This window comes from Scyliorhinus torazame, chromosome 14 (assembly GCF_047496885.1).
Source record: "Scyliorhinus torazame isolate Kashiwa2021f chromosome 14, sScyTor2.1, whole genome shotgun sequence".
Taxonomy (NCBI): Eukaryota; Metazoa; Chordata; class Chondrichthyes; order Carcharhiniformes; family Scyliorhinidae; genus Scyliorhinus; species Scyliorhinus torazame.
Genome location: NC_092720.1, coordinates 143,574,877 through 143,599,115, shown reverse-complemented (window position 1 = coordinate 143,599,115; position 24,239 = coordinate 143,574,877).

Here is a 24,239-nt window from a genome sequence, read left to right as displayed (position 1 = left end):
GGGACCGTTCCTGTGCTGTACATTTCTTTGTTCTTTGTTCAGAATAAACCCAGATATACACAGAGTGAACCCAAATACATCCCGGAGTAAACCCAAATATACCCAGAGTAAACACAAGTACACCCAGAGTAAACCCAGATATACACAGAGTGAACCCAAATACATCCCGGAGTAAACCCAAATATACCCAGAGTAAACACAAGTACACCCAGAGTAAACCCAGATATACACAGAGTAAACCCAAATGTACGCAGAGTAAACACAAATATACACTGAGTAAACCCAAATATACCCAGAGTAAACCCAGATATACACAGAGTAAACCCAGATATACACAGAGTAAACCCAGATATACACAGAGTAAACCCAAATATACACAGAGTAAACCCAAATATACACTGAGTAAACCCAAATATACCCAGAGTAAACCCAGATATACACAGAGTAAACCCAAATACATCCCTGAGTAAACCCAAATATACCCAGAGTAAACCCAAATATACACAGAGTAAACCCAAATATACACTGAGTAAACCCAAGTACACCCAGAGTAAACCCAGATATACACAGAGTAAACCCAAGTACACCCAGAGTAAACCCAGATATACACAGAGTAAACCCTAATACACCCAGAGTAAACACAAATATACCCAGAGTAAACCCAGATATACACAGAGTAAACCCAAATATACACAGAGTAAACCCAAGTACACCCAGAGTAAACCCAAATACACCCCGGAGTAAACCCAAATATACACAAAGTAAACCCAAATATACCCAGAGTAAACCCAAATATACACAGAGTAAATCCAAATATACACAGAGTAAACACAAATACACCCAGTGTAAACCCAGATATACACAGAGTAAACCCAGATATACCCAGAGTAAACCCAGATATACACAGAGTAAACCCAGATATACCCAGAGTAAATCCAAATATACACAGAGTAAACCCAAATATACCCAGAGTAAATCCAAATATACACAGAGTAAACACAAATACACCCAGTGTAAACCCAGATATACACAGAGTAAACCCAGATATACCCAGAGTAAAGCCAGATATACACAGAGTAAAGCCAGATCATAGATTATCATAGAATTTACAGTGCAGAAGGAAGCCATTCGGCCCATCGAGTCTGCACCGGCACTTGGAAAGAGCACCCTACCCAAGGTCAACACCTCCACCCTATCCCCATAACCCAGTAACCCCACACAACATTAAGGGCAATTTTGGACACTAAGGTCAATTTATCATGGCCAATCCACCCAACCTGCACATCTTTGGACTGTGGAAGGAAAGCGGAGCACCCAGAGGAAACCCACGCACACACGGGGAATACGTGCAGACTCCGCACAGACAGTGACCCAAGCCAGAATTGAACCTGGGAATTGTGCTACCCACAATGCTACCGTACTGCACTTGATATACTCAGAGTAAACCCACATATACACAGAGTAAACCCAAATAGACCCAGAGTAAATCAAACATACCCAGAGTAAACTCAAAAAAACCCATAGTAAACCCAGGTATACTCAGAGTAACCCTGATATACACAGAGTAAACCCATATACACCCCGGAGTAAACCCAAATATACCCAGAGTAAACCCAAATATACCCAGAGTAAACACAGATATACTCAGAGTAAACACAGATATACTCAGAGTAAACTCAGATATACTCAGAGTAAACCCAAATATAAACAGAGTAAACTCAAATATGCCCAGAGTAAATCCAAATATACCCAGAGTAAACCCAGATACATCCCAGAGTAAACCCAAATATACACAAAGTAAACCCAAATACACTCCGGGTAAACCCAAATATACACAGAGAAAACTCAAATATACCCAGAGTAAAACCAGATCATAGATTATCATAGAATTTACAGTGCAGAAGGAGGCCATTCGGCCCATCGAGTCTGCACCAGCTCTTGGAAACAGCACCCAACCCAAGGTCCACGCCTCCACCCTATACCCATAACCCAGTAACCCCACCCAACACCATGGGCAATTTTGGACACTAAGGTCAATTTATCATGGCCAATCCACCCAACCTGCACATCTTTGGACTGTGGGAGGAAACCGGAGCATCCAGAGGAAACCCACACACACACGTGGACAACGTGCAGACTCTGCACAGACAGTGACCCAAGCCGGAATTGAACCTGGGACTCTGGAGCTGTGAAGCAATTGTGCTATCCACAATTCTACCGTGCTGCCCTTGATATACTCAGAGTAAACGCAGAATTACACAGAGTAAACCCAAATAGACCCAGAGTAAACCCAAATACGCACAGAGTAAACCCACATATACCCAGAGTAAACCCAAATAGACCCAGAGTAAACCCAGATATACACAGAGTAAACCCACATATACCCAGAGTAAACCCAAATACGCACAGAGTACATAAGAACATAAGAACTAGGAGCAGGAGTAGGCCATCTGGCCCCTCGAGCCTGCTCCACCATTCAATGACTGATCAATCATTGATCAATGATGACCATGATTGATCATCATGGCTGATCTTTTGTGGACTCAGCTCCACTTTCCGGCCCGAACACCATAACCCTTAATCCCTTTATTCTTCAAAAAACTGTCTATCTTTATCTTAAAAACATTTGATGAAGGAGCCTCTACTGCTTCACTGGGCAAGGAATTCCATAGATTCACAACCCTTTGGGTGAAGAAGTTCCTCCGAAACTCAGTCCTAAATCTACTTCCCCTTATTTTGAGGCTATGCCCCCTAGTTCTGCTTTCACCCGCCAGTGGAAACAACCTGCCCGCATCTATCCTATCTATTCCCTTCATAATCTTATATGTTTCTATAAGATCCCCCCTCATCCTTCTAAATTCCAACGAGTACAGTCCCAGTCTACTCAACCTCTCCTCGTAATCCAACCCCTTCAGCTCTGGAATTAACCTAGTGAATCTCCTCTGCACACCCTCCAGTGCCAGTACGTAAGGAGACCAAAACTGAACACAATACTCCAGGTGTGGCCTCACTAACACCTTATACAATTGCAGCAGAACCTCCCTAGTCTTAAACTCCATCCCTTTAGCAATGAAGGACAAAATTCCATTTGCCTTCGTAATCACCTGTTGCACCTGAAAACCAACTTTTTGCGACTCATGCACTAGCACACCCAGGTCTCTCTGCACAGCAGCATGTTTTAATATTTCAACATTTAAATAATAATCCCTTTTGCTGTTATTCCTACCAAAATGGATAACCTCACATTTGTCAACATTGCATTCCATCTGCCAGACCCTAGCCCATTCACTTAGCCTATCCAAATCCCTCTGCAGACTTCCAGAATCCTCTGCACTTTTTGCTTTACCACTTAACTTAGTGTTGTCTGCAAACTTGGACACATTGCCCTTGGACCCCAACTCCAAATCATCTATGTAAATTGTGAACAGTTGTGGGCCCAACACTGATCCCTGAGGGACACCACTAGCTACTGATTGCCAACCAGAGAAACACCCATTAATCCCCACTCTTTGCTTTCTATTAATTAACCAATCCTCTATCCATGCTACTACTTTACCCTTAATGCCATGCATCTTTATCTTATGCAACAACCTTTTGTGTGGCACCTTGTCAAAGGCTTTCTGGAAATCCAGATATACCACATCCATTGGCTCCCTGTTATCTACCGCATTGTTAATGTCCTCAAAAAATTCCACTAAATTAGTTAGGCATGACCTGCCCTTTATGAACCCATGCTGCGTCTGCCCAATGGGACAATTTCCATCCAGATGCCTAGCTATTTCTTCCTTGATGATAGATTCCAGCATCTTCCCTACTACCGAAGTTAAGCTCATTGGCCTATAATTACCCGCTTTCTGCTTACCTCCTTTTTTAAACAGTGGTGTCACGTTTGCTAATTTCCAATCCTCCGGGACCACTCCAGAGTCTAGTGAATTTTGGTAAATTATCACTAGTGCATTTGCAATTTCCCTAGCCATCTCTTTTAGCACTCTGGCATGCATTGCATCAGGGCCAGGAGAGTTGTCTACCTTTAGCCCCATTAGCTTGCCCATGACTACCTCCTTGGTGCTAACAATCCTCTCAAGGTCCTCACCTGTCATAGCCTCATTTTCCATCAGTCACTGGCATGTTATTTGTGTCTTCCACTGTGAAGACCGGCCCAAAAAACCTGTTCAGTTCCTCAGCCATTTCCTCATCTCCCCATTATTAAATCTCTCCTTCTCATCCTCTAAAGGACCAATATTTACCTTAGCCACTCTTTTTTGTTTTATGTATTTGTAGAAACTTTGTAGAAAATTTGTAGAAATTTGTAGAATCATAATCTATCTTACTCTTCTTTATAGCTTTTTTAGTAGCTTTCTGTTGCCCCCTAAAGATTTCCCAGTCCTCTAGTCTCCCACTGATCTTTGCTACTTTGTATGTTTTTTCCTTCAATTTGATACTCTCCCTTATTTCCTTAGATATCCACGGTCGATTTTCCCTCTTTATACCGTCCTTCCTTTTTGTTGGTATAAACCTTTGCTGAGCACTGTGAAAAATCGCTTGGAAGTAAACCCAGATATACCCAGAGTAAACCCAGATATACCCAGAGTAAACCCAGATATACACAGAGTAAACACAGATATACCCAGAGTAAACCCAGATATACACAGAGTAAACCCAGATATACCCAGAGTAAACCCAGATATACCCAGAGTAAACCCAGATATACACAGAGTAAAACCCAGATGTACCCAGAGTAAACAAAGACATACCCAGAGTAAACCCAGATATACCCAGAGTAAACCCAGATATACCCAGAGTAAACCCAGATATACACAGAGAAAACCCAGATATACACCCCGGAGTAAACCCCGATATACACAGAGTAAAGCCAGATATACACAGAGTAAACCCAGATATACACAGAGTAAACCCAAATATACACAGAGTGAACCCAAATATACACAGAGTAAACCCAAATACACTCCCGGTAAACCCAAATATACCCAGAGTAAACCCCAAATATGCACAGAGTAAACCCAGATATACCCAGAGTAACCCAGATATATACAGAGTAAACCCAAATATACCCAGAGTAAACCCAAATATACACAGAGTAAACCAGATATACACAGAGTAAACACAGATATACAGAGTAAACCCAGATATACCCGGAGTAAACCCCAAATATACACAGAGTAAACCCAGATATACCCAGAGTAAACCCAAATATACACAGAGTAAACCCAAATATACCCAGAGTAAACACAGATATACACAGAGTAAACCCAGATATACACAGAGTAAACACAGATATACCCAGAGTAAACCCAAATATACACAGAGGAAACCTGGATATACACAGAGTAAACCCAGATATACACAGAGTAAAACCCAGATATACACAGAGTAAACCCAAATACACCCAGAGTAAACCTAGATATACACAGAGTAAACCTAGATATACACAGATTAAACCCAAATACACCCAGAGTAAACCCAAATACACCGAGAGTAAACACAGATATGCACAGAGTAAACCCAGATATACCCAGAGTAAACCTAGATATACACAGAGTAAAACCCAAATATACCCAGAGTAAACCCAAATACACCCAGAGCAAACCCAAATATACACAGAGTAAACCCAGATATACACAGAGTAAACCCAAATATACACAGAGTAAACCCAAATATACACAGAGTAAACCCAGATATACACAGAGTAAACCTAGATATACACAGAGTAAACCCAAATATACACAGAGTAAACCCAAATATACACAGAGTAAACCCAAATATACACAGAGTAAACCCAGATATACACAGAGTAAACCCAAATATACACAGAGTAAACCCAAATATACACAGAGTAAACCCAGATATACACAGAGTAAACCCAAATATACACAGAGTAAACCCAAATATACACAGAGTAAACCCAGATATACACAGAGTAAACCCAAATATACACAGAGTAAACCCAAATATACACAGAGTAAACCCAAATATGCACAGAGTAAACCCAAATGTACACAGAGTAAACCCAAATATACACAGAGTAAACCCAAATATACACAGAGTAAACCCAGATATACCCAGAGTAAACCTAGATATACACAGAGTAAACCCAAATATACACAGAGTAAACCCAAATATACACAGAGTAAACCCAAATACACCCTGGAGTAAAACCCAAATATGCACAGAGTAAACACAAATATACCCAGAGTAAACCCAAATATACCCAGAGTAAACCCAAATATACACAGAGTAAACCCAAATATACACAGAGTAAATCCCAAATATACACAGAGTAAACACAAATATACAAAGAGTAAACCCAAATATACCCAGAGTAAACCCAAATATACACAGAGTAAACCCAAATATACCCAGAGTAAATCCAAATATATGCTGAATCACCCAGACGTACCTCTGTACCCTCTCCCCTTCCTCCATACTGTTGTCACTTGCTGTACTGTGTAAACCAGCATTCTACCATTCAAATCTTTCCACTTCACATTCGAGAACTCTGTACATTTTGTCTAATACCTTCTATATTTTCAAGCTTTAAATATTATTCAAAAACAACATCATTTCATTTTTGTTATGTTCTCTCCTGCGGTATATTTGTCACCCAGCAAACACAAGTGTTTGACTTGGCAATTATTTTTTAAAAGCCATCATTATGGAAGTGAGATGCAATCTTTGCTGTCGTACTGATCTGTGGCGTTCGGTTATCTTGCAACAATCTAGCCTCAAATTGCGAAGCTGACATGCCCATGGCAGAAAAAGCAATTGAACTTCTCCACTGAGCACAAGAATATACTTCAAGAATGTTTGGATGCTTTGATGGAAGTACAATGTTGTATCGTCAGCTAGTCCTTTCATTCTCACCCTTCATTGCATTTTAGGGTCACTGAGGGTCAGATTTAATATCCGGGTGATTGACAACCATTAGCATCTGACACTGAATCAATTCTTTTTCAGGGATCAAGGTTAGCTGGAGATGAGACAAAGAGATTTTCAAACAGAGTTACAATTGACATTACTTTTATTCTCTTTGACAATGATGGAGAAGTAATCAGGCCCTTCCAGCATCAATAACTGCTACAGGTGTTTACAATATGCTGCTCAGAAGCGCTAGTGGACTGGGTTAGTAATGCTGAGGCTGGACCAATAATCCTAAAACTAGACTAGTAATCCCAAAATTGGTCAGGTTATCCCAAGGTTGGTCTAGCAATCTCAAGTCCAGTCTAGTAATTTTGAGGCTTGTCTAATTATCCTGAGGCTAATCTGGTAATCCTGAGGCTGGACTAGTAATACCGACGTTGGTCTAGTAATTCTGAGGCAAATCTAGTAACCCCAGAGGCTATTCTAGTAATCTTGAGGCTAGTCTAGTAATCCCAAGGTTGGTTGAGTAATCCTGAGGTTGGTCTAATGATTCCAAAACTAGTCTAGTAACCCCAAGGCTAGTCTGATAATCTAGAGATTGGCCTAGTAATCCCAAAGTTGGTCTAATCATCCTGAGGCTAGTCTATTAATCCTGAGGCTCGTAATCTAGTAATCTCAAATTTAGTCTAGTAATCCAGAGGTTGGTCGAATCATCCTGGGATTAATCTACTTAATCTTGAGGCTAGCCTAGTGTCCAGAGGCTAGTCGAGTAATTCTGAGGTTATTCTAGTAATCCCGAGGTAGGTCCAATGATCTCGAGGTTCGTCTAGTAATCCCTAGTTTAGTCCAATAATCCCGAGGTTGTTCTAGCAATCCCGAGTTTGGTCCTATGATCCCGAGATTGGGCTAGTAATCCCAAGGTTGGTCCAACGATCTCAAGGTTCGTCTAGTAATTCCGAGGTTGGTCCAAAAATCCTGAGGTTGGTCTCGTAATCCTGATGCCCAACCGAGTTTTAAAAATTTTGGAAATAAAAAACTGATCTCTGTAATGATGACTCATCAGGTTTACTAATGTTCTTTAGGGAAGGAAATCTGCCATCCTTACCTGGTCTGGTCTACATATGACTCCAGACCCATAGCAATGTGGTTCACTCATAAATGCCTCTGAAATAGCCGAGCAAGTCACTCAGTTTGTATCAAGCTGCTATTATGAATACAAAGAAGGCCCAACACCATATTTTCAATGCAACTAGGAAGAATGGGTAATAAATGCTGGTCTTTCATTGAATCCCAATCGTGCAGAAGGAGGCCATTTGACCCATCAAGCCTGTACTGACCCTCTGAAAGAGCACCATTAACATACCAACTCCCTCGTCCTATCCCCGTAACCCCATAACCCCACTGTCTTGTTATGTTCTAGGTGTAACATAAGCGGCTTCCTTGTGGTGCACTTGACAAAGGAAGGTTCAGACGTGGAGATAACTTCAACACGTTTATTAAACTATTTACACTTCTATTACTCGGGTTCGACACTACTGCTAATCCTATTATAGCTACCCAGACTGACTAACCAGTTGCTGCAATCCACGTGGTGGATTGATATTGAATGTGTCTCTACTCACTGACTGTCTCCACTGGAAAGAGGCAGATCATGTGTGTGGTGTCCTTTAAATATGGGTTGGTGTAATGGGTGGTGGTGTCACCTCTGTGTATCGTGAATGTCCATTGGTCGTGTCCTATCTAACTGATCTATTGGTTGAGCGTGTGTGTGATGTTTCTGGTGCTCCCTCTAGTGCCTAGCTAGCCTACATTCATTTACATTGATGCACATCAACACACCCACCTAGCACTAAGGGGCAATTTAGCATGGCCAATGCACCTATCCTGCACATCTTTGGACTGTGCGAGGAAACCGGAGCACGCAGAAGAAACCCACGCAGACACAGGTAGAAATGTGCAGACTCCACAGGGAATCGAACCCGGGTCCTTAGCGCTGTGAAGGATCAGTGCTAACCACTGTGCTACCGTGCCGCCCATCTGATATGGAGGTAGTGCAGCGAAGGTTTACCAGGCTGATTCCTGGATGGTGGGACAGTCATATGAGGTAGGGTATTGAACAAATATTTAATATCTGTCTTCATCCAAGAGAATGAGAAGGTAGATACAGAACTCGGGGAGAGAGACTGTGAGGTTCTTGAACAAAGTGGTCACAGGAAGTGGTCTTACAACACCAGGTTAGATTCAACAGGTTTGTTTCGAATCACTAGCTTTCTCCAAAGCATGGCTTTGTCAGAGGGAGACCATGCCTAACAAATTTGTGACCGAGTGTATAGATGAGGGTAGTGCAGTTGATGTAGTTTAATGGGTTTCAGCAAAGCCTTTGACAAGGTCCCACATGGGAGACTTATAATGAAGGCAAATGCATATGGGATACAGGGTAACTTGATAAGGTGGACTCAAAATTGGCTTAGCTCTAGGATACAGAGGGAGATGACAAAAGGCTTCTTTAGTGACGGAAAACCAGCGTTCAGTGGCATATTACAGGAACCTGTGCTGGGTCCCCCTATTGTTTGTTCTTTATATAATTATGATTATGTGGGGGGGGGGGGGGGGGGGGGTAGGATCAGTATGTTTGCGGATGACACAAAGATTGGCCGCGTGGTTAACAGTGAGGTTGAGTGTCTTGGGTTACAGGAAGATATAGACGGGATGGTCAAATGGGCAGATAAGTGGCAGATGGAATTTAACCCTGAAAAGTGTGAGGTGATACACTTTGGAAGGAGTAATGTGACAAGGAAGTATTCAATGAATGGCCTGACACTTATGGACACAGGTGAACAAATTATTAAATGCAGCAGCACAACTCAGCAAAACAATTCAAAATGTTATTAAAGTTTATTTTCAGGGATAGAAAATTCAATAGTGAAGTTATGTTAAATTGTATCAGACGTGAAATCCTGGGCTGGGATTCTCCCCTACCCGGCGGGGCGGGGGCCGGAGAATGCCGGAGAATTCGGCAACCGGCGGTGGCAGGATTCATGCCAGCCCCAGGCGATTCTCCGACCCGGTGGGGGGGTCGGAGAATCCCATCCCTGGGGTGAAATTCTCCGTTATCGGCGCAAAGTCCGCCGATCGGCACCAGAAACGGCGCAAATCCGACCTTCATCACGCCGCCCCAAACGTCGCAAAGTCTCCGGCCCGCAATGGGCTAGCAGCGACGTGACGGGATCCGCGCTTGCTCACGTGCTTCACGCCGTGCGGCTCATCAGGACGCGCTGCTCCCCCCCCACCCCGACCGGAACACCCGACCGGAACACCCCGACCGGATGGCCGCCCGCCGCTCAGCCCCGAGGTTCCAGTCACGGGATGTGGAGGCGCTCCTGGATGCAGTGGCGCAGAGGAGGGAGGCCCTGTATTCCGGACACAGCCGCAGAGTTGCCCCACGCCACAGCCGGCGTCTGTGGAGGGAGGTGGCAGAGGCCGTCACCGCTGTGGCCCTGACACCACGGACAGGCACCCAGTGCCACAAGAAGGTGAACGACCTCGTCAGAGCAGCCAGGGTGAGCCTCACCTCCCTGCCCGATATCCATATCCCCCATATCACCACCTCCCCATATCCCCCATATCCCCCATATCCCCCTCCCCATATCCCCCATATTCCCCCTCCCCCATATCCCCCCGCCCCCATATCCCCCATATACCCCTCCCCCATATACGCCATATCCCCCCTCGCCCATATCCCCCTCCCCATATCCCCCATATCCCCCATCGCCCATATCCCTTCCCCCCTCCCCCATATCCCCCCTCCCCATATCCCCCATATCCCCCCTCCCCCATAACCCCCATATCTCCCTCCCCATATCCCCCTCCCCATATCCCCCCTCCCCTATATCCCCCCATATCCCCCTCCCCATATCCCCCATTTCCCCCTCCCCCATATCCCTCCTCCCCATATCCCCCCATATCCCCCTCCCATATCCCCCATATCCCTCCATTCCCCATATCCCCCATATCCCCCATCCCCCATATCCCCCCTCCCCATATCCCCATATCCCCCTCCCCCATATGCTCCATACCCCCCCCTCCCCCATATCTCCCATATCACCCCCTCTCCCATATCCCCCCTCCCCATATCCCCCCTCCCCATATCCCCCATATCCCCCTCCCACATATCCCCCATATCCCCCCTCCGCCATATCCCCCCTCCCCCATATCCCCCCTCCCCCATATCCCCCTCCCCCATATCCCCCATCCCCCATATCCCTTCCCCCCTCCCCCATATCCCCCCTCCCCCATATCCACCTTTCCCCATTTCCCCAAGTGAATCCAGCCCTAACCTTAACCTTTGCAATACACGCGCAACCGATGGCGTGCATTCATATACCTGTCTAACACCGGGAGGTTGCTGATGCAGAGGTCGGGGGCCCACCAGCAAGTGAGCCACCGACAGCCCGTCCCCATATCCCCCCTCCCCCATATCACCTGATCACCGCCTGCGTGTCTAACCATGCATGCTTCATTGTGTATCGCAGGAGCAAACGACGAGGCACCCATCCCCGCAGATGCAGACCGCCCTCGGCGTCGAGGGAGACGGAGAGACCCGGACCCTCCGGCATGCGACGCCTGCAGGATGTCCCTTGGAGACCACTGGAGACGGAGAGACCTGGAGCAACAGGGAGACGTCGCCCCCGTCTCGTGCGGGTGCGACGACGCAGGCGTGTGCCACCCAGCGACGAGAGAGCCAGCCACAGGCCCCCGTCACAGCCGAGCCAGGACACCACTACCCAGGACACCCCTACCCAGGACACCCGTACCCAGGACACCCCTACCCAGGACACCACTACCCAGGACACCCCTACCCGGGACACCCCTACCCAGGACACCCCTACCCAGGACACCCCTACCCAGGACATCACTACCCAGGACACCCCTACCCGGGACACCCCTACCCAGGACACCACTACCCAGGACACCACTACCCGGGACACCACTACCCAGGACACCACTACCCAGGACACCCCTACCCGGGACACCCCTACCCAGGACACCCCTACCCGGGACACCCCTACCCAGGACACCACTACCCAGGACACCACTACCCAGGACACCACTACCCAGGACACCCCTACCCGGGACACCCCTACCCAGGACACCACTACCCAGGACACCCCTACCCGGGACACCCCTACCCAGGACACCCCTACCCAGGACACACCTACCCAGGACACCACTACCCAGGACACCACTACCCAGGACACCACTACCCAGGACACCCCTACCCAGGACACACCTACCCAGGACACCCCTACCCAGGACACCACTACCCAGGACACCCCTACCCAGGACACCACTACCCGGGACACCCCTACCCGGGACACCACTACCCAGGACACCACTACCCAGGACACCCCTACCCAGGACACCACTACCCAGGACACCCCTACCCGGGACACCCCTACCCAGGACACCACTACCCAGGACACCACTACCCAGGACACCACTACCCAGGACACCCCTACCCGGGACACCCCTACCCAGGACACCACTACCCAGGACACCCCTACCCGGGACACCCCTACCCAGGACACCCCTACCCAGGACACCCCTACCCAGGACACCACTACCCAGGACACCACTACCCAGGACACCCCTACCCAGGACAACCACTACCCAGGACACCACTACCCAGGACACCACTACCCAGGACACCCCTACCCAGGACACCCCTACCCAGGACACCCCTACCCAGGACACCACTACCCAGGACACCCCTACCCAGGACACCACTACCCAGGACACCCCTACCCGGGACAGCACTGCCCAGGACACCCTTACGCGGGACACCACTACCCAGGAAGACGAAATACTCAGAGTGGATGGGTGGAGACGAACCACCACCCCAAAGTGCCATGGACTCAGAGTGGGACGAAGAACACGACACAACGCCACTGCTGTCACCAACACCCTCCACCATCGCAGAAACACTCACCTCGGTTGGGCACTTTAGTGATGAGGCGTCTGGTACACTCACTGGTGCGCACAACACAGCCGTCCCGGTACAGCAGGCGGAGGTAGGAGCAGCAGAGGGACCGGGCGGTCGGAGGGCAGCCCAGCCCAAGCGAACATCTGCCGCCCAGGTGGATCCCGGGTTCCTGCAGTTACCACACCCACACATAGATCCGATGCAACCACCGAACCGGAGACGAGCGAATAGGGTGACGGGTGGCTTGCGGCGGCTGCAGTCGCAGGTGGAGGAGTCCACCCGCGTCCAGGAGCTGGGAGTGGTGCCGGTCATACGTGCCACCCAGGCCGACACCGCACGGGTGGCGTCCGCGGTGGAGGCAATGGGTGCGACGGTGTCAGACATGGGGAACGGTTTGCGAGGCCTGGGGCCTTCCGTGCAGGCGGCGTCTGTGGCCCAGGACATGGTATTTCGTTTTCCTGGGGAGGGCTGTCCCGGGTAGGGGTGTCCTGGGTAGTGGTGTCCTGGGTAGTGGTGTCCTGGTAGGGGTGTCCTGGGTAGTGGTGTCCTGGGTAGGGGTGTCCTGGGTAGGGGTGTCCTGGGTAGGGGTGTCCTGGGTAGGGGTGTCCTGGGTTGTGGTGTCCTGGGTAGGGGTGTCCCGGGTAGGGGTGTCCTGGGTAGTGGTGTCCTGGGTAGGGGTGTCCCGGGTAGGGGTGTCCTGGCTCGGCTGTGACGGGGGCCTGTGGCTGGCCCTCTCGTCGCTGGGTGGCACACGCCTGCGTTGTCGCACCCGCAGGGGACGGGGGCGTCGTCTCCCTGTTGCTCCAGGTCTCTCCGTCTCCAGTGGTCTCCAAGGGACATCCTGCGGGCGTCGCAGGCCGGAGGGTCATGGTCTCTCCGTCTCCCGTGGCCTCCGAGTGGCAGCATGCGGGCGTCGCATGCCGGAGGGTCCGGGTCTCTCCGTCTCCCGTGGTCTCCGAGGGGCATCATGCGGGCGGTCTGCATCTGCGGGGTTGGGTGCCGCGACGTTTGCTCCTGCGATACACAATGAAGCATGCATGGTTAGACATCAGGCAGTGATCAGGTGATATAGGGGAGGGGGGATATGGGGACGGGCTGTCGGTGGCTCACTTGCTGGTGGGCCCCCGACCTCTGCATCAGCAACCTCCCGGTCCTCAGGTCCGCCAGCCAGTTCCAGGGCCCTTTCATCGTGTTCGGTCAGTGGCCTCTCATCAGCGGGGCCTCCTCCAGTCCTCACATGTTCCCTGGTGCTGTGTGCGCGTTTCTCCTGTGGGGGGGGGGGGTGGGGGGGGGGGGGGGGAGGTGGCAGTGGTAAAAGGCAACAGTGTTAGACAGGTATATGAATGCACGCCATCGATTGCGCGTGTATTGCAGAGGTTAAGGTAAGGGCTGGATTCACTTGGGGAAATGGGGGAAGGCGGATATGGGGGAGGAGGGATATGTGGGATATGGGGAGGGGGAATATGGGGGATATGGGGAGGGGAATATGGGAGATATGGGGGCGGGGGGATATGGGGAGGGGGGATATGGGGGAGGGGGGATATGGGGGATATGGGGGAGGGGCGATATGGGGGAGGGGGGATATGGGGGATATGGGGAGGGGGATATGGGGGATATGGGGGATGGGGGATATGGGGAGGGGGGATATGGGGGAGGGGGGATATGGGGGATATGGGGGAGGGGGATATGGGGGAGGGGGGATATGGGGAGGGGGGATATGGGGGAGGGGGGATATGGGGGAGGGGGGATATGGGGGAGGGGGGATATGGATATCGGGCGGGGGGGGGAGGCTCACCCTGCCTGCTCTGACGAGGTTGTTCACCTTCGTGTGGCACCGGGTGCCTGTCCGTGGTGTCAGGGCCACAGCGGTGACGGCCTCTGCCACTTCCCTCCACAGACGCCGGCTGTGGCGTGGGGCAACTCTGCGGCCGTGCCCGGGATACAGGGCCTCCCTCCTCTGCTCCACCGCGTCCAGGAGTGCCTCCACATCCCGTGACTGGAACCTCGGGGCTGAGCGGCGGGCGGCCATCCGGTTGGGTGTTCCGGTCGGGGTATTCCGGTCGGGTGGGGGGGAGCAGCGCGGCCTTATGAGCCGTCACGCCGTGCGGCGTGTATGATGCCGCACGGCGTGAAGCACGTGAGCAAGCGCGGATCCCGTCACGTCGCTGCTAGCCCATTGCGGGCCGGAGACTTTGCGACGTTTCGGGCGGCGTGATGAAGGTCGGATTTGCGCCGTTTTTGGCGCCAATCGGCGGACTTTGCGCCGATAACGGAGAATTCACTCCTGATCCCTGTGGTACACCGTTGGTAACTGGAGGGAAATTCTCCCGAAACGGCGTGATGTCCGCCGACTGGCGCCCAAAACGGCGCCAATCAGACGGGTATCGCGCCGCCCCAAAGGTGCGGAATGCTCCGCATCTTTGGGGGCCGAGCCCCAACATTGAGGGGCTAGGCCGACGCCGGAGGAATTTCCGCCCCGCCAGCTGGCGGAAACGGCCTATGTTGCCACACCAGCTGGTGCGGAAATGACATCTCGGGGCGGCGCATGCACGGGAGCGTCAGCGGCCGCTGACAGTTTCCCGCGCATGCGCAGTGGAGGGAGTCTCTTCCGCGGAAGGGAAAGAGTGCCCCCATGGCACAGATCGGTGGGCCCCGATCGCGGGCCAGGCCACCGTGGGGGCACCTCCCGGGGTCAGATCGCCCTGCGCCCCCCCCAGGACCACGGAGCCTGCCCACGCTGCCTTGTCCCGCCGGTAAGGTAGGTGCTTTAATTTACGCCGGCGGGACAGGCAATTTATCGGCGGGACCTCGGCCCATCCGCGCCTGAGAATCGAGCGGGGGTGGGCCCGCCAACCGGCGCGGCACGATTCCCGCCCCCCGCCGAATCTCCGGTGCCGGAGACTTCGGCAATCGGCGGGGGCGGGATTCACGCCAGCTCCCGGCGATTCTCCGACCCGGCGGGGGATCGGAGAATGTCGCCCCTGGTCTCCAGTCTGAAAATTTTCCATCCACCACCACCCTCTGTCTTCTATGTGATAGCCAGCTACTTATCCAATTGGCCAAATTTCCCTCTATCCCACACCTCCTTACTTTCTTCATGAGCCGACCATGGGGAACCTTATCAAACGCCTCACTAAAATCCATGTATAAGACATCAACTGCTCTACCTTCATCTACACACTTAGTTACCTCCTCAAAGAATTCAATCAAATTTGTGAGGCAAGAGCTACCCTTCACGAATCCGTCTTGACTATCCCAGATTAAGCTGCATCTTTCCAAATGGTCATAAATCCTATCCTTCAGGACCTTTTCCATTTTCTTCCCGACCACCGAAGTAAGACTAACTGGCCTATAATTACCAGGGTAACTACTAATCCCTTTCTTGAACAGAGGAACAACATTCACCACTCTCCAGTCCTCTGGCACTATCCCCGTGGACAGTGAGGACCCAAAGATCAAAGCCAAAGGCTCTGCAATCTCTTGTCGACCCTCAGGTTTTTCAAAATTGCTAATACATCCTTCCTCAGTACATCTACTTCCCCCAGCCTACCCGCTTGAATCACACTCTCATCCTCAAAAACATGGCCCCTCTCCTTTGTGAACACTGAAGAAAAGTATTCATTCAACGCCTCTCCTATTTCTTCTGACTCCATGCACAAGTTCCCATTACTGTCCTTCATCGGCCCTACCCTCACCCTGGTCATTCTTTTATTTCTCACATCAGAGTAAAAAGCCTTGGGGTTTTCCTTGATCCAACCCACCAAGGACTTCTCATGCCCCCTCCTAGCTCTCCTAAGCCCTTTTTTCAGCTCATTCCTTGCTACCTTGTAACCCTCAAGCAACCCTACTGAACCTTGTTTTCTCATCCTTACATACTCTTTTTTTTCCCTCTTGACAAGACATTCAACCTCTTTTGTGAACCACGGTTCCCTCACACGACCATTTCCTCCCTGCCTGACAGGGACATGCCTATCAAGGACACACAGTATTTGTTCCTTGAACAAGCTCCACTTTTCATTTGTGCCTCAACATGACCTCAACCAGTGGAGCGTTTTCCCCGAATGTCATTGACTCTGGTTTTACTTGGGCTCCTTGATGCAATACTTGGTCAAACGCTGCCTTGATGCCAAGGGCAGTCACTCTCATCTCACCTCTGGAGTTTACCTCTTTTGTTCATATTTGAACCAAGGTTGTAATGAGGTCAGGAGCTGAGTGACCCTGGTCGAGCCTGAGAATCCAACAAAGTGACACAGGAATGTACGGTACGATAAAATGATCTACACAGCTAAGACAACTGACACAACTAACAACTCCGCGCCCCAAAGGGTCACCCTACCTGACCTGCATCCAGGTTTCTATACAGTGAGGGTTCCCCTTGTTAAGGAGAAACCCCGCTCCGATTTACTGGGAGATTTCATACTCGGTGGTAGTAACGGGAAACCGGATATTGCATTGACTGTGGTCTCCAAGGAGGTGACAGAGCCCAAACCGAACACCGGTGAGCAGATTATTACTGAGTAAGTGCCGCTTGTTAGCACTGTTGATGACGCCCTTCCATCACTTTACTGATACTGGAGAGTAGACTGATAGGGCGGTAATTAGCTGGGTTGGATTTGTCCTGATTTTTGTATACAGGACATACCTGGGTAGATGCCAGTGTTGTAGCTGTACTTGAACAGCTTGGCTAAGTGTGTGGCAAGTTCTGGAGCACAAGTCTTCAGTGCTGGGATATTGTCAGGGTCCACAGCCTTTGCAGTATCCAATGCCTTCAGCCATTTTTTCATCTCACATGGAGTGAATCGAATTGGTTGAAGACTGACATCTATGATGCTGGGGACCTGCAGAGGAGACGGAGATGGATCATCCACTCGCCACTTCTTCCTGAATATGGTTGCGAATGTGCTGGACACCCCCATCATTGAAGATGGGGATAATAATGGAACCTCCTCTTCCAGTGAGTTGTTTAATTGTCCACTGATTTACAGAGCTTGGACCTGTGGTTTTGTGATCTCCTTGCTTGTCGAGAATGTGCTTCTTCTGCAGTTTGGCATGAAGCTTAAAAAATTTACAGGATGTGGACATCGCTGGCTAGGGAAATGTTTATTGCCTATCCCTAATTGCCGTTGAGAAGGTGCCTTATTGAACCGCTGCAGTTCCTGTGGTGTAGGTATACCCACTGTGCTTAGGGAAGGAGTTACAGATATTGACTCAGCGACAGTGAAGGAATGGCCGCTATATTTTCGAGTCAGGATGCTGAGTAACTTGGAGGGAAACCTCCAGGTGGTGGTATTTCCAGGTATCTGCTGCCTTGCTCATCTGGATGGTAGCAGTTGTGAATTGGAAGGTGCTGCCTAAGGAGCCTTGTTGAGTTCCTGCAGTGCACCTTGTAGATGGTACACATGGCTGCTTCAGTCTGTTGGTGGTGGAGAGAGTGAATATTTGAGGATGAGGTGCCAATCAAGCGAGCTGCTTTGTCCTGGTTAGTGTTAAACATCTTCAGTGTTGCTGGAGCTGCACTCATCCAGGAAAATAGGTATTCCATCACACTCCTGACTTACATAGAATCCATAGTGCAGAAGAAGACCATTTGGTCCATTGAATTTGAATTGACCCTCTGAAAGAGCATCTACCTAGGCCCACTTCCCTGCCGTATCCCTGTAACCCAGTGCATTGATCATGGCCAATCTACCTAATCTGCTCATCTTTGGACTGTGAGAGGAAACCGACACAGACACAGGGACTTGTGCCTTGTGGATTGTGGACAGCCCTTCGGGGGTCAGGAGGTGAGTTAGCCTCTGACCTGTTCTTGGATCATTTATATGGGAAGTCCAGTTCAGTTTCTAGTCAATAGCAAACCCAAGGATATTCAGAGTAGAGGATTCAGTGATGGTAATGCCATTGAATCTCAAATCCTCTATTCTTGGAGAAGTTAATCGCCTGGCATTTTTGTGGCTTGGCTGTTAATTGCCATTTGTCAGTCCAAGCCTGGATATAGTCCAGGTGTTTCTGCATTTTGACATGGATTGCTTCAGTATCTGAGGAATCGCCAATTGTGCAGTCATCTGCGAACATCCCCACTTCTGACCTTATGATGGAGGGAAGATCGCTTCTCGGCCGGTTGGCTAAGATGAGCATGAGGTCAGATGTCATGTGAGAGTACCTTTAAGAAATGGGTGTTTATAAATGGGTGTGTATATAAGTATCTGTAGTGAGAGTACCTTTAAGAAATGGGTGTTTATTACTGCAGAGAGTGGGTGCAGCTGCGCTGTCAGTCAGCTTTTTACTTTTGTTTTAGGCTGTTTGCTGCAGGGTGTGTTTTAGTTTCGCTTTCAGAGCTGGATAGCTGCAGTCACAGCCAGAAGGTGTATTAGAATCTCTCTCTGTAATCTAAAGAGTGTAAATTGATCCTGGTGATTTAAAACTAATAACAGTAGTGACTTTAACCTGATGTGCTTCTGGCAAAAGGTGTTTTAAGTCTTATGGATGTTAAAAAGAAAGCTTAAAGGATTACTTGGTTTTGTATTCTTTGGGGGTTGTATTTGAATTAATGGTTGCTAAGATGTTCGCTGTATGTTTTAAAAAGGTTAACTTGAGTTCATAGAATAAACATTGTTTTGCCTTAAAAAATACTTTTCCATTTCTGCTTTACCACACCTGTAGAGTGGGTCGTGTGCTCCCCATACCACAATCTATTAAAAGTTGTGGGTCAGGTGAATTCCATGATACACTTTGGGGTTCTCTAAACTCTGGCCCATAACACAGGTGTAATGTCTGGATCTGGTATGTCTCTCTTGTGGGGACCATGAATTGGATTCAATTTGAATTGTTATTTGGAGCAGGCAAGGACCTGGATTAGGGGTTGGCCCTGTCCACACTCTGAGCTCTGGCTTTGTAACTCTGATAAAGTAATAAAAAAATTAAAAAATGATGGAGGGAAGATGATTGATGAAGCATAGAACATAGAACATAGAACATAGAAAATACAACACAGAACAGGCCCTTCGGCCCACGATGTTGTGCCGAACCTTTGTCCTAGATTAATCATAGATTGTCATTGAATTTACAGTGCAGAAGGAGGCCATTCGGCCCTTTGAGTCTGCACCGGCTCCTGGAAAGAGCACCCTACCCAAACTTAACACCTCCACCCAACACCAAATGCAATTTTGGACATTAAGGGCAATTTATCATTGGCCAATTCACCTAACCTGCACATCTTTGGACTGTGGGAGGAAACCGGAGCACCCGGAGGAAACCCACGCAGACACGGGGAGGGCGTGCAGACTCTGCACAGACAGTGACCCAAGCCGGAATCAAACCTGGGACCCTGGAGCTGTGAAGCAATTGTGCTATCCACAATGCTACCGTGCTGCCCTTAAGAACAAATAAATCTACACTATATCATTTTACCGTAATTCATGTACCGATCCAATAGCTGCTTGAAGGTCCCTAATGTTTCCGACTCAACTACTTCCACAGGCAGTGCATTCCATGCCCGCACTACTCTCTGGGTAAAGAACCTACCTCTGATATCCCTCCTATATCTTCCACCTTTCACCTTAAATTTATGTCCCCTTGTAATGGTTTGTTCCACCCGGGGAAAAAGTCTCTGACTGTCTACTCTATCTATTCCCCTGATCATCTTATAAACCTCTATCAAGTCGCCCCTCATCCTTCTCCATTCTAATGAGATAAGGCCTAGAACCCTCAACCTTTCCTCGTAAGACCTACTCTCCATTCCAGGCAACATCCTGGTAAATCTTCTTTGCACCTTTTCCAAAGCTTCCACATCCTTCCTAAAATGAGGCGACCAGAACTGTACACAGTACTCCAAATGTGGCCTTACCAAAGTTTTGTACAGCTGCATCATCACCTCACGGCTCTTAAATTCAATCCCTCTGTTAATGAATGCGAGCACACCATAGGCCTTCTTCACAGCTCTATCCACTTGAGTGGCAACTTTCAAAGATGTATGAACATAGACCCCAAGATCTCTATGCTCCTCCACATTGCCAAGAACTCTACCGTTAACCCTATATTCCACATTCATATATGTCCTTGCAAAATGGACAACCTCACACTTTTCAGGGTTAAACTCCATCTGCCACTTCTCAGCCCAGCTCTGCATCCTATCTATGTCTCTTTGCAGCCGACAACAGCCCTCCTCACTATCCACAACTCCACCAATCTTCGTATCGTCTGCAAATTTACTGACCCACCCTTCAACTCCCTCATCCAAGTCATTAATGAAAATCACAAACAGCAGAGGACCCAGAACTGATCCCTGCGGTACGCCACTGGTAACTGGGATCCAGGCTGAATATTTGCCATCCACCACCACTCTCTGACTTCTATCGGTTAGCCAGTTCGTTATCCAACTGGCCAAATTTCCCACTATCCCATGCCTCCTTACTTTCTGCATAAGCCTACCATGGGGAACCTTATCAAATGCCTTACTAAAATCCATGTACACTACATCCACTGCTTTACCTTCATCCACATGCTTGGTCACCTCCTCAAAGAATTCAATAAGACTTGTAAGGCAAGACCTACCCCTCACAAATGCGTGCTGACTATCCCTAATCAAGCAGTGTCTTTCCAGATGCTCAGAAATCCGATCCTTCAGTACCCTTTCCATTACTTTGCCTACCACCGAAGTAAGACTAACTGGCCTGTAATTCCCAGGGTTATCCCTAGTCCCTTTTTTGAACAGGGGCACGACATTCGCCACTCTCCAATCCCCTGGTACCACCCCTGTTGACAGTGAGGACGAAAAGATTGCCAACGGCTCTGCAATTTCATCTCTTGCTTCCCATAGAATCCTTGGATATATCCCGTCAGGCCCGGGGGACTTGTCTATCCTCAAGTTTTTCAAAATGCCCAACACATCTTCCTTCCGAACAAGTATTTCCTCGAGCTTACCAATCTGTTTCACACTGTCCTCTCCAACAATATCGCCCCTCTCATTTGTAAATACAGAATAAAAGTACTCGTTCAAGACCTCTCCTATCTCTTCAGACTCAATACACAATCTCCCGCTACTGTCCTTGATCGGACCTACCCTCGCTCTAGTCATTCTCATATTTCTCACATATGTGTAAAAGGCCTTGGGGTTTTCCTTGATCCTACCCGCCAAAGATTGTTCATGCCCTCTCTTAGCTCTCCTGATTACCCCTTTCTTCAGTTCCCTCCTGGCTATCTTGTATCCCTCCAATGCCCTGTCTGAACCTTGTTTCCTCAGCCTTACATAAGTCTCCTTTTTCCTCTTAACAAGACATTCAACCTCTCTTGTCAACCATAGCACGGTAGCATTGTGGATAGCACAATTGCTTCACAGATCCATGGTCCCAGGTTCGATTTCGGCTTGGGTCATTGTCTGTGTGGAGTCTGCACGTCCTCCCCGTGTCTGCGTGGGTTTCCTCTGGGTGCTCCGGTTTCCTCCCACAGTCCAAAGATGTGCGGGTTAGGTGAATTGGCCAATGATAAATTGCCCTTAATGTCCAAATTGCCCTTGGTGTTGGGTGGAGGTGTTGGGTTTGGGTGGGGTGCTCTTTCCGGGGGCTGGTGCAGACTCGGGGGGCCGGGTGGCCTCCTTCTGCACTGTGGATTCAATGATAATCTATGATTAATCTAGGACAAAGGTTCGGCACAACATCGTGGGCCGAAGGGCCTGTTCTGTGCTGTATTTTCTATGTTCTATGTTCTATGGTTCCCTCACTCGACCATCTCTTCCCTGCCTGACAGGGACATACATATCAAGGACACGTAGCATCTGTTCCTTGAACAAGTTCCACATTTCACTTGTGTCCTTCCCTGCCAGCCTATGTTCCCAACTTATGCACTTCAATTCTTGTCTGACAACATCGTATTTACCCTTCCCCCAATTGTAAACCTTGCCCTGTTGCACGCACCTATCCCTCTCCATTACTAAAGTGAAAGTCACAGAATTGTGGTCACTATCTCCAAAATGCTCCCCCACTAACAAATCTATCACTTGCCCTGGTTCATTACCCAGTACTAAATCCAATATTGCCCCTCCTCTGGTCGGACAATCTACATACTGTGTTAGAAAAGCTTCCTGGACACACTGCACAAACACCACCCCATCCAAACTATTTGATCTAAAGAGTTTCCACTCAATATTTGGGAAGTTAAAGTCGCCCATGACTACTACCCTATGACTTCAGCACCTTTCCAAAATCTGTTTCCCAATCTGTTCCTCCACATCTCTGCTACTATTGGGGGGCCTATAGAAAACTCCTAACAAGGTGACTGCTCCTTTCCTATTTCTGACTTCAACCCATACTACCTCAATAGGGTGATTCTCCTCGAACTGTCTTTCTGCAGCTGTTATACTATCTCTAATTAATAATGCCACCCCCCCACCTCTTTTACCACCCTCCCTAATCTTATTGAAACATCTATAACCAGGGACCTCCAACAACCATTTCTGCCCCTCTTCTATCCAAGTTTCCGTGATGGCCACCACATCGTAGTCCCAAGTACCGATCCATGCCTTAAGTTCACCCACCTTATTCCTGATGCTTCTTGCGTTGAAGTATACACACTTCAACCCATCTCCGTGCCTGCAAGTACTCTCCTTTGTCAGTGTTCCCTTCCCCACTGCCTCATTACACGCTTTGGCGTCCTGAATATCGGCTACCTTAGTTGCTGGACTACAAATCCGGTTCCCATTCCCCTGCCAAATTAGTTTAAACCCTCCCGAAGAGTACTAGAAAACCTCCCTCCCAGGATATTGGTGCCCCTCTGGTTCAGATGCAACCCGTCCTGCTTGTACAGGTCCCACCTTCCCCAGAATGCGCTCCAATTATCCAAATACCTGAAGCCCTCCCTCCTACACCATTCCTGCAGCCACGTGTTCAACTGCACTCTCTCCCTATTCCTAGCCTCGCTATCACGTGGCACCGGCAACAAACCAGAGATGACAACTCTGTCTGTCCTGGCTTCTAACTTCCAGCCTAACTCCCTAAACTTGTTTATTACCTCCACACCCCTTTTCCTACCTATGTCGTTGGTACCAATGTGCACCACGACTTCTGGCTGCTCCCCCTCCCCCTTAAGGATCCTGAAGACACGGTCCGAGACATCCCTGGCCCTGGCACCCGGGAGGCAACATACCTTCTGGGAGTCTCGCTCGCGACCACAGAATCTCCTATCTATTCCCCTAACCATTGAATCCCCTACAACTATTGCTTTTCTATTCTCCCCCCTTCCCTTCTGAGCCCCAGAGCCAGACTCAGTGCCAGAGACCTGGCCGCTAGGGCCTTCCCCCGGTAGGTCATTCCCCCCCAACAGCATCCAAAACGGTATACTTGTTTTGAAGGGGAACGGCCACGAGGGATCCCTGCACTGTCTGCCT